Source organism: Salmo trutta, chromosome 8 (assembly GCF_901001165.1).
Source record: "Salmo trutta chromosome 8, fSalTru1.1, whole genome shotgun sequence".
In the NCBI taxonomy this organism is placed as follows: domain Eukaryota; kingdom Metazoa; phylum Chordata; class Actinopteri; order Salmoniformes; family Salmonidae; genus Salmo; species Salmo trutta.
Genome location: NC_042964.1, coordinates 26,310,451 through 26,320,461, shown reverse-complemented (window position 1 = coordinate 26,320,461; position 10,011 = coordinate 26,310,451). Strand labels below are relative to the sequence as shown.

At 43.2% G+C, this 10,011-nt stretch overlaps 1 protein-coding gene across 3 annotated transcripts in view; it reads left to right on the top strand.

Annotated features, from left to right (window-relative positions):
* Positions 1 to 10,011, top strand: part of htr2cl1 (5-hydroxytryptamine (serotonin) receptor 2C, G protein-coupled-like 1) — a 198,924-nt gene that overhangs the window by 141,534 nt on the left and 47,379 nt on the right. Inside the window, exons 4-5 of one of the 3 annotated variants that reach the window (XM_029760674.1) lie at positions 8,530 to 8,628; positions 9,373 to 9,494. The exons of the other annotated variants lie outside the window; for them this stretch is intronic. The gene's annotated coding sequence lies outside the window, so the exon portion shown is untranslated. The remainder of the gene's footprint in view (positions 1 to 8,529; positions 8,629 to 9,372; positions 9,495 to 10,011) is intronic. 3 annotated transcript variants of the gene reach the window in all.

Genomic DNA, 10,011 nt, shown 5'->3' with positions numbered 1-10,011 from the left:
GAAAAATTGGATTAACTTTGCTTTTCTTCGTCAGAATACGCTCCCAGGACTACTACTTCCACAACAAATGTTGTTTTTGTTCCAAATAATCCATAGTTATGTTATACCCCCGTTTTGTTCGTGCGTTCAGGTCACTATCCAAAGGGTAACGCGCGAGCGCATTTCGAGACAAAACATTTCCAAATGTTCCTTTACCGTACTTAGAAGCATGTCAAACGCTGTTTAAAATCAATTTTTATGGTATGTTTCTCGTAAAATAGCGATAATATTCCAACCGGACAATGCTGTATTCATTCAAAAAGGAAGAGAAAAAATGGCGAGGTCTCGCGAACGCGCATTTCCTATCTCTTAGCCACCAGGCAGTCCACTGACACACTGTGCTGCTGTTATCTGCCCGGAGACAGGAGATGCGTCAATCCGCTTTCTGAACGCTTTAGAGAGCCAATGGAAGCCTTAGAAAGTGCCACATAACCCCACAGGCACTGTAGTTTCGATAGAGAAGCAAAGGGAGAACTACAAATTCGCAAACAGGCCACTTCCTGCATGGAATTTTCTCAGGTTTTTGCCTGTCATATGAGTTCTGTTATACTCACAGACACCATTCAAACAGTTTTAGAAACTTCAGAGTGTTTTCTATCCAAATCTACTAATAATATGCATATTTTTGTTTCTGGGAAAGAGTAGTAACCAGTTTAAATTGGGTACGTTTTTTATCCGGCCATGAAAATACTGCCCCCTAGCCCAGACAGGGCTAGGGGGCAGTATTATCTAGTTTAAACAGTACTGCAAAAATTGTACTTACAGAGTGCCTCAAACATGATTTAGACCTTGTATATGGAAAACTGTTTATTTCTGTATTTCATGGTCAAAACTTGCTGAAAGTTGTCCACAGTGTTCCTATCATCTAGTTTAAACAGTACTCCAAAATGTGTACTTACAGAGTGCATCAAACATGATTTAGACCTTTTTTATGGAAAACTGTTTATTTCTGTATTTCATTCTTGAAACTTGTTGAAAATTGTCCACAGTGTTCCTATTATCTAGTTTAAAAAGTACTGCAAAAATTGTACTTACAGAGTGCCTCAAACATGATTTAGACCTTCTATATGGAAAACTGTTTATTTCTGTATTTCATTGTTGAAACTTGTTGCAAATTGTCCACAGTGTTCCTATTATCTAGTTTAACCAACTGCCGAGCAGTTGCCATACCAGGCGGTGATGCAACCGGTCAGGATGCTCTTGGTGGTGCAGCTGTAGAATGTTTTGAGGCTCTGGGGAGCCATGCCGAATCTTTTAAGTCTCCTGAGGGGGGAAAAGGTGTTGTCGTGCCCTCTTTACGACTGTCTTGGTGTGTTTGGACCATGATATTTGGTGATATGGACACCAGAGAACTTGCAACTCTCGACCCGCTCCAGTTCAGCCTGTCAATGTTAATGGGGGCTTGTTCGGCCCTCCTTTTCCTGTAGTCCACAATCCTTTGTCTTGCTCTCCTTAGTCTTGCTCACATTGAGGGAGAGGTTGTTGTCCTGGCACCACACTGCCAGGGCTCTGACCTCCTCCCTATAGGCTGTCTCATCGTTGTCGGTGATCAGGCCTACCACTGTTGTGTCGTCAGCAAACTTAATGATGGTGTTGGAGTCATGCTTGGAGAGAGAGAGGGGGCTGCGTTAAACACTGGATAATTGAATTCCAGTGATTAATGATGTAATAACAGATACTATAACAGGTGTATTGGGGTTGTGCCACAGAGCATCATGGATGTGTTGAGATGAGCATGTTTATATAAATGGTTGAACTGAATTCCTGTCTCCCGTCTCATCATTATTGAATTGTTATAAAGACGTGGTTATTAAACCCATGAAACGTAACAAAATGTTGGCGATGAGTAAGTCTGAACCTACAGAAACTATTTTGTTGGGAGAACTGTTATTTTCTGTGGTACAGGCTAATGTTTTTCGTGGTACAGGCTAACTTTCTTTCTTAGCTAGCACTACTATGCAAGTGCTCTGATCTTTGCAAGTGCATAGTAGTGCTAGCTAAGAAAGAAAGTTAGCATCGTTGTGGACGGCAGAAAATTATTTGAGACGGACGTCAGAGCAGAAAAACAACGTGTGTCACAGTATCCAATGAAGGTGGCGCCCCTCCTCGGTCGGGCGGCGGTTGTCGTCGCCGGCCTATTAGCTGCCACCGATCTATGTTTCTGTGTCTTTTGGTTTTGTCTGTCTATCCCGCACCTGTTTCGTGTCTGTCATTAGTGGGGGGTTATTTAGTGTGTATTTTCAGTTTGGGTTCTCGTGCGGGATTGTTTATTGTCCACTAAGGACAGTTGTGTGTGTGGCCTGTTTCACTGGCCTGTTTCAGCTTTATTGTCGGGCTGCGCCCCGTGCGCTTTTTTCTCGTGTTTATTTTGGAAATGTGTTTTCCCTGGCGGACTTTATTGAGCGCCCTGTGCCTTTCGGCTATTGTGTTTTTTCTGTTGCATTAAAACACTGTTGCTCCGGCCCTCTGTCTCCTGCGCCTGATTCCGCATCTCCACTGGTCCTAGAATTCCGTGACAATGTGATTAAAAAGGGAGGAATATAAAGTAATAAAAATAAAGGAAATGTATTCAACTGTGAAGACAAACTATGAAATAAAAAAATTGCTAAATGAGCGAACTTGAGGATGTAACATCAGTGAGTGAAGTGAATGAAGATCACGTGACTGAGAAAAATATTGCTGTTGCTGAAGAGAACGATGCATTGGTTAAGGGAAATATTGAAGTGATTGACAATCAGGTGCCTTTTGAGAAATGGCTGGAATTGTTGGAAACATTGGACAGTTTGATGAAAGGGTTGAGCAGTGGAGCTCATATACAGAATGGTTTGAATATTTTGTTCTTGCAAATGACATTGATAAGGACAAAATTGCACCTACATTTTTTTGTGTAATGGGGCCAAATAATTGAATTGACTACGCAACCTGCTACAGCCAGTCAAGCCAGGTAATAAGACATGTACGGATATTGTGGAAATACTGAAAGGACACTTTTCACCAAAACCACTAGTTATTGCTGAAAGGTTTAGGTTCCACAGAAGAAATCAGGAAGAGGGAGTATCGGTGACAATGTTTCCTGCTGCATTAAAGAAACTATCAGAGCACTGTCAGTTTAATGATGTTCTACATAACACCATGACTAGTATGTGTGCTACGGAGTGAAGCTACACAAAAGAGACTATTGACGGAAAGTAATCTGACCTTGGCAAAGGCCATTGAAGTCATTGTGTTCATGGAACTTGCTGCTAAAGAGGCTCAGCAGTTGGGTTCATCAGGACGAGTTGCAACTGAAAATCATATACAAAGAAATCAAGGCACATGCTTCCACTGCACCAAAGCGGGACATCAGGCATATACATGCTGGTGTAAGGATATGGATTGCCGAGCCTGAGCTAAAAAGGGCCACATCCAGCAAGCCTGTAGAAACAAAAAGAGCTCAGCGATAACATCAAAGACTGAGAGGGGCAGCTGTATCTCGTGTCAGACACAGTCTACAAAAATACACTGAAATACCTTTCATGTCAGTCAGTGCACATTTTGTTAAAGACTTACACAGGTGAATCTGTCGCCATGAGAGGCATCACTGAGGTCAAAGTTCAATTAAACAGACAAACTAAAACGCTGCCCCTCTACATCATGAAAGGAGGCTATCCATCACTACTGGGACATTCATGGCTGGAGAAAATCACACTGGACTGGCCATCAGTGTGTACAGTGAATATCAGCTTCAATATTGCAGATAGATTTGGGGTTCCATCAAACTAATTGTTTGTATAATTTCTAATCCCTCTATTTAATAAAACATTTTACCCTACCACCCTCTCCTGATTGGAGTAAACTAATGGACACCAATATGTCTTCTACTGCTACTTACAGCAATTTTTACTCACATACTGTATACAGTACACTCTGATCTTAATTGAAACCCTCAGATGTCTACAGACTAACCCATCTTTCCCAGTACACTACCATTTTACTATGTTACTGTTGATGTCTTACAAGGGTCTTGGACAATACCAAAATACATCATCCGTAGATTCTGTTTCCTTGTGGCAGAGTCTGCACAGGGCTGACTGTTCAATGCCCCATATATTGAGTATTTTTTTTTGTGACACGAATTGTATATATAGTTTCAATTGAAAAGAACGGATTGATGCGTCAATTGTTGTTTTGCATATCAGTTCATAATCCCCATGCCATTGGGGCATAAAGAAATCTGTTTTTGAATTGTATGGTGCATACTGTAGTTGTCAAACCTCTCGGACTCAACTGAAACTGATATATTTTGCCATTTATACTCGTCATTTTAAGCCATGCATGGATTTTCATTGGAGGCAGACAAACCAATTCATTCCTGTCCCTTTTGAGTCATTGCCTATCCATTTTTGTGGCAGAGCTGCGATGAGTTAGTTGTACTTTTGTAATGAGCATACATCTCCATGCACCTTTGTTAATTACAGTACATCAGTACACTGGAGTTTAGCCATATGTAAACTGCGATACCACTAGAGAATAATTCAGTGTAACTTTCCCGTAGATGGACAGGTGTTTCCCTCTCCACGGTTTCAAGATCCTATCTATTTTTCTAAGTTTTCTATCGAAGTTAATAGTTGCAAGATCGCTCAACTTTTCCAGGATATGTACACCAAGCACCTCAACTTCACCATCCGCCCATTTCATCGGGAAACCACAAAGCAATTAAAAGTTTTTTTATCTTTTAGAGACCCAATACTTAATATAGTACACTTATCATAGTTGGGTTTTAGGGCTATACTCAATCCGCATCATGGAGTTTAAATTTAAAGGCAATGTTCCTGCTTTAGCAGAGACTAAATTCACAGTAAACACTGCATATTATGTTGGCTCAGTCGGAAACGACCATTACATTTCTTTTCCGGAATCTGTAACGCTTTAGCTTTACAGATTGAATAGCGCCCTTAGTCCAGATAAACTAGAGAAATTATCCAGTTCCTAAATAAGGCCCTTCAAGGTTTAAGATTGAGTACTCAAGGGAGAACTCGAATTACTGGCTTACATTGATACTTTAATCCATACATTTTTTGCTCCTTAATGTTATCATTAGATTTTTATATCTAACAGTTCAATGTCCATAATAAGTCAGTATGGTGACAGAAGGTAACCTTGTTTTACTCTCTCAGAGAAGAAACCATAATTTATTATTGTACATAAACGATTGTTGTACATGACTTTTACTCATTTTATGAAAGATCCTCCAAAGTAAAAAAAAAAAAACTGGCACTTATAAACAGATTCTAGAAGGCTTTCTCCAAAAATCTTCTATAAATATTAAACCTGGTTTCTCTGCATTCTTGTAGTTTTCAATTATTTCTAGTAGTTGGCTGATCTTGTCTCTAATATATCTCCTTTTAAGAATCCCTTCTAATCATGATGAATACAGGACAAAACCAGGTAAGTAGCCATAAGCGTTGTTAATTCTTTCGCCTCGGTTGTACTAAATGTAATTATTTCTTTTTTATCCGCATACATTAATTCATTCCCACAATTGACAAATAATATGGGTAATAGTGTAGGCACTTCCTACAAAGGATTGTCTCCTTAAACAAGGACCGTCAGTAGAAAATCGACATTGTGGCAAGCAGATATTATTAATTTTATATTACACCTTGTGATTCCATCCTATATGGTCCCTAACATCATTACCCCATAGCAACAACTGTGGGATGCACTCACTCACTCACTCACTCACTCACTCACTCACTCACTCACTCACTCACTCACTCACTCACTCACTCACACACCCATATACACACACATCTACACTTCTCCCCATCCACCCACCTACACACACACACACACCTCTACACACACATCCACAAGCATTTGACTACAATCTCAGTTGTTCATCAGTTGTTCCATCACCGAGACCAGCTCAAGAGTAGATTAGCTGTGTGAATGCGTATACCGTTATAGCTGTTCAAGAGAGTGCCAAATTGAGCAGGGATGGGAATATTTGATTACCCAATATATATTCCTGGCTGATGGAGCTCACATACCCCCCTTTCCCCCACAGTATTCTGCCCCCTCTCTGATTGTCTGAGTGTGACCCTCCCCCATGGGTTACTGCAGCCGGTGTTGCCAGCTGTGCCACTACCTGGGTGGTGGTACTCCATCGGAATTCCCACCGGCTAGGTACGAGGTCGTCAAGGTTCTCTAAGCAGCTTTGAGAATTTCTTTGTATATTATACTCACCCATACTGGGGCTTTGGCTTAGTTATAGCAAACCTGCCATGCAGGCTCAGATTCGTGAGGGGGCGGTGCTGCTTTAGTGGGTCACTGACTGTGTTCATCTTTCTGTCTTGGCTACGTAAGCTACTTGCAGGAGGCATATTTACTATATTATTTAATTATTATTATTTTTTTTTTATTATTTAAATAAGGAAAAGTGTACACTAACTCCCTTAATTTAATCTAATTTAAACACATATACACATGGGCACTTCCATCTTCCAACACACCCGCACACTCCCCCACATACATATAATTTTTATTTCTTCTGTTTGTAGTGTTTTTATTTCCACCTTTATTACAGCATAGTTTCGGGCTATCAGACATTTTTGTTCTTTCTACTGAACACCTTCCTAATATTGAATTGCACCCTCCTTTGCCCTCACAACAGCCTCAATTCGCCGAGGCATGGACTCTACAAGGTGTCGAAAGTGTTCGACATGGATGCTGGCCCATGTTGACTCATACTTACCACCGTTGTGTCAAGTTGGCCGGATGTCCTTTGGGTGGTGGACCATTCTTGCTTGAAGAACCCAGCAGCGTTGCAATTCTTGACAAACCAGTGTGCCTGGCACCTACTACCATACCCCATTGAAAGGCACTTAAAGCTTTTGTCTTCCCAATTCACCCTCTGAATGGCATACACACAATCCATGTCTCAAATGTCTCAAGGCTTAAAAATTATTCTTCAACCTGTCTCCTCCCTTTCATCTACACTGATTGAAGTCGATATACCGGCTGACATCAATAAGGGATCATAGCTTTCACCTGGATTCACCTGGTCTAGTTCATGGAAACAGCAGCTGTTCCTAATGTTTTGTACACTCAGTGTAATATATATATATATATAGTAGCAGGATCAAGGGTGTGGGGTTTCCACAGCACCAAGTTCAATAAAAAAAACAGGCACTAGTAGCACAAATAGAATGCTAAGGGGAAGTTAATTAGGGATTTTTGTACACAGAGAAAGAAGGGGTAGTTCACCAATCACCTCCCAGTCCACAAGCCGTTCACTCTGTCCATTCCTTTTCCCAGGGGTAATCTTCACACTCGGGTTCTCAGCCAATCCAATCCAGTACACAAGGGGGAGTAATCCAACAGTCCAGGTCACAATGTGTAATCACACGGCTCTGGCTCTCACGGCTCTGGCTCTCACGGCTCTGGCTCTCACGGCTCTGGCTCTCACGGCTATTGCTCTCACGGCTATTGCTCTCACGGCTATTGCTCTCACGGCTATTGCTCTCACTTCTCACACTCCTCATACCTTGCTTGGTTTGCCCTTCCCCTTCTGCCCCTTTGTTGCTGGCTGCTTCTCCCTTTATCCCCAAGCAATCCCTGGCTTAACGATTTCCAGTCTTGCCTCGTTGGGGCAGGAACTCCATATAAGGCTTGGGTGTGGAGCCAGCTATCTGCAATATCTCTCTCCTCAATTACCACTCCCCTCAACTCTCCCTGCCGGCTGCCACACAACTCACCCTGCCGGCGGTCCAGCTCCCTAGAGCAACCCTCCTGGATAGGGCATCGACATTCCCATGGGCTGGACCTGATCTGTGGACGACAGAGAAAGCAAAGGGCTGTAAGGATAGGAACCAGCGGGTGACCCGAGCATTACTGTCCTTATTCCTTGACATCCAAACCCATGGTGCATGGTCCGTCACGAGGGTGCAGTCCAGTGTCACCAGCACGGGTCCAAAACACCGTGCTCCCTTTGGGTCCTGGACAGCTTTCTCAGTCTCCTCGGTCCACTTCACCTGGGCAGGGAGAATGCTCCTGGTCAGATCTGCTTCTTGGTGAGGGTGCGGGGGCCGTCCCAAATCGTCTCCACTTTTTTCACCTGGGGTCTCCTGCAGCACCTCCTTCTGAAGGGTATTCCCTTGCTCCCCCTTGGCTAGCTGCTCCTGTAAGGCACTGTCCTTCTCTGTCAGAGTGCCGAGCTGCAAATCTTTTGCTACTTGGGGGGCCTCCGCTCTGCTCCTCCTGCTCCCTTAGTTCCTTCAGAGCAGCCTCCAGGCTCTGCTGCTCTCTGCTGATCAAGGGTCACCTCCCCTCTCCGAGCATCTACCCCCTCCTCCTGGCGGGCTGCAGCCTGGGCCTCCTGCAAGACCTTCTGTAGGGAGCTGTCCTCCTGCTGTTGGACAAGCTGCTCCTTCAGCTCTATAAGGGTCTCCTACTTCTCCTCCTTCTGATTGGCTAGATCCTCCCTCATAGCAACCTTCTGTCTTCCAGGCTGTGCTGGAGCTCTGCAGATCTGCTGGTGGAGGGACACCTCCCCTCTCAGTGCCTCCTTGGCCTCCCTCTCCTGGAGGACTGTGGCCTGTACCTCCTGTAAGCAGTCTATTCTGTAGGTAGTTGTCAGCCTCTGTCAGCTTCAGAAGAAACCTACTGGGTTTGGGACGAGAGACTGTTGCACCTGCCGCTATACTGGCCTGGGCGGCTGTCAGCTGGCTGAGTTCAGCTCGCATGAGAGCATTCTGCTGACGTCGTTCTTCCAGCAGCTCCCGCTGCATAGCCTGCTGTGCTATGTTTGCTTCCACCTTTTGTCTCACCAATGCTTCTATTGTGTTCTGTGTTTGTTTAGTTATTGAACACTGTTTGCCCGCATTCTCCACCATATGTAGCAGGATCAAGGGTGTGGGGTTTCCATGGCACCAAGTTCAATAACAAAACAGGCACTAGTAGCACAAATGGAATGCTAAGGATACGTTTATTAGGGATTTGTATACACAGGGAAAGAAGGGGTAATTCACCAATCACCTCCCAGTCCACAAGCCATTCTCTCTGTCCATTCCTTTTCCCAGGGGTAATGTTCACACATTACCCCTGGTCCCTTGATCCTGCTACATATGGTGGAGAATGCGGGCAAACCAAGTTCAATAACTAAACAAACACAGAACACAATGGAAGCATTGGTGAAACAAATAAAAAAAATATATACATTTCTGTGGTGTGCTGCACCGCATACACTCCATACAGCCCTGACATTAAAAAACATTATTAGACAGCACTGGCATGTAATGCAAACTTTGGGATCTGATGTGTTTCATGATGTTCCCTTTTCACTTACTCCAGATCCCGCAGCCTTAGGGAGATGCTGGTACACACAGACACTTATGATGCATCGAAATCTCCTAAGGACCGTCTGGATGATGCCCGTGGTTTCTTCCCCTGCCACAACTGTGCGGCTTGTAGAGGTATTAAAACTTCTTAAGGCTAGGGGGCACTATTTTCACGTCCGGATGAAAAGTGTGCCCAATGTAAACTGCCTGCTACTCAAGCCCAGAAGCTAGGATATGCATATAATTGGTAGATGTGGATAGGAAACAATCTAAAGTTTCTAAAACTGTTAAAATTATGTCTGTGAGTATAACAGAACTTATTTGGCAGGCAAAACCCAGAGGACAAACAATTCAGGAAATATATTTTTTGAGGTCACTGTCTTTTCAATTCGATTTCTATGGGGAACTATATTTATGAGGGACCTGGTTGCAGTTCTTATGGCTTCCACTAGATGTCAACAGTCTTTAGAAATTGGTTGATGTTTTTCCTTTGAGAAATGAAGAAGTAGCCCTTTCCTTTCTGGGTGTAGAGCCAAGTGTACTGTTTTGTTTGGTGTGCGTGATCTGAAACTCGCTCCACTTTCATTTTATCCGCTATTGAACTCAGTTTATTCCGTCTTAAATTTTATCGATTATTTACGTTTAAAATGCC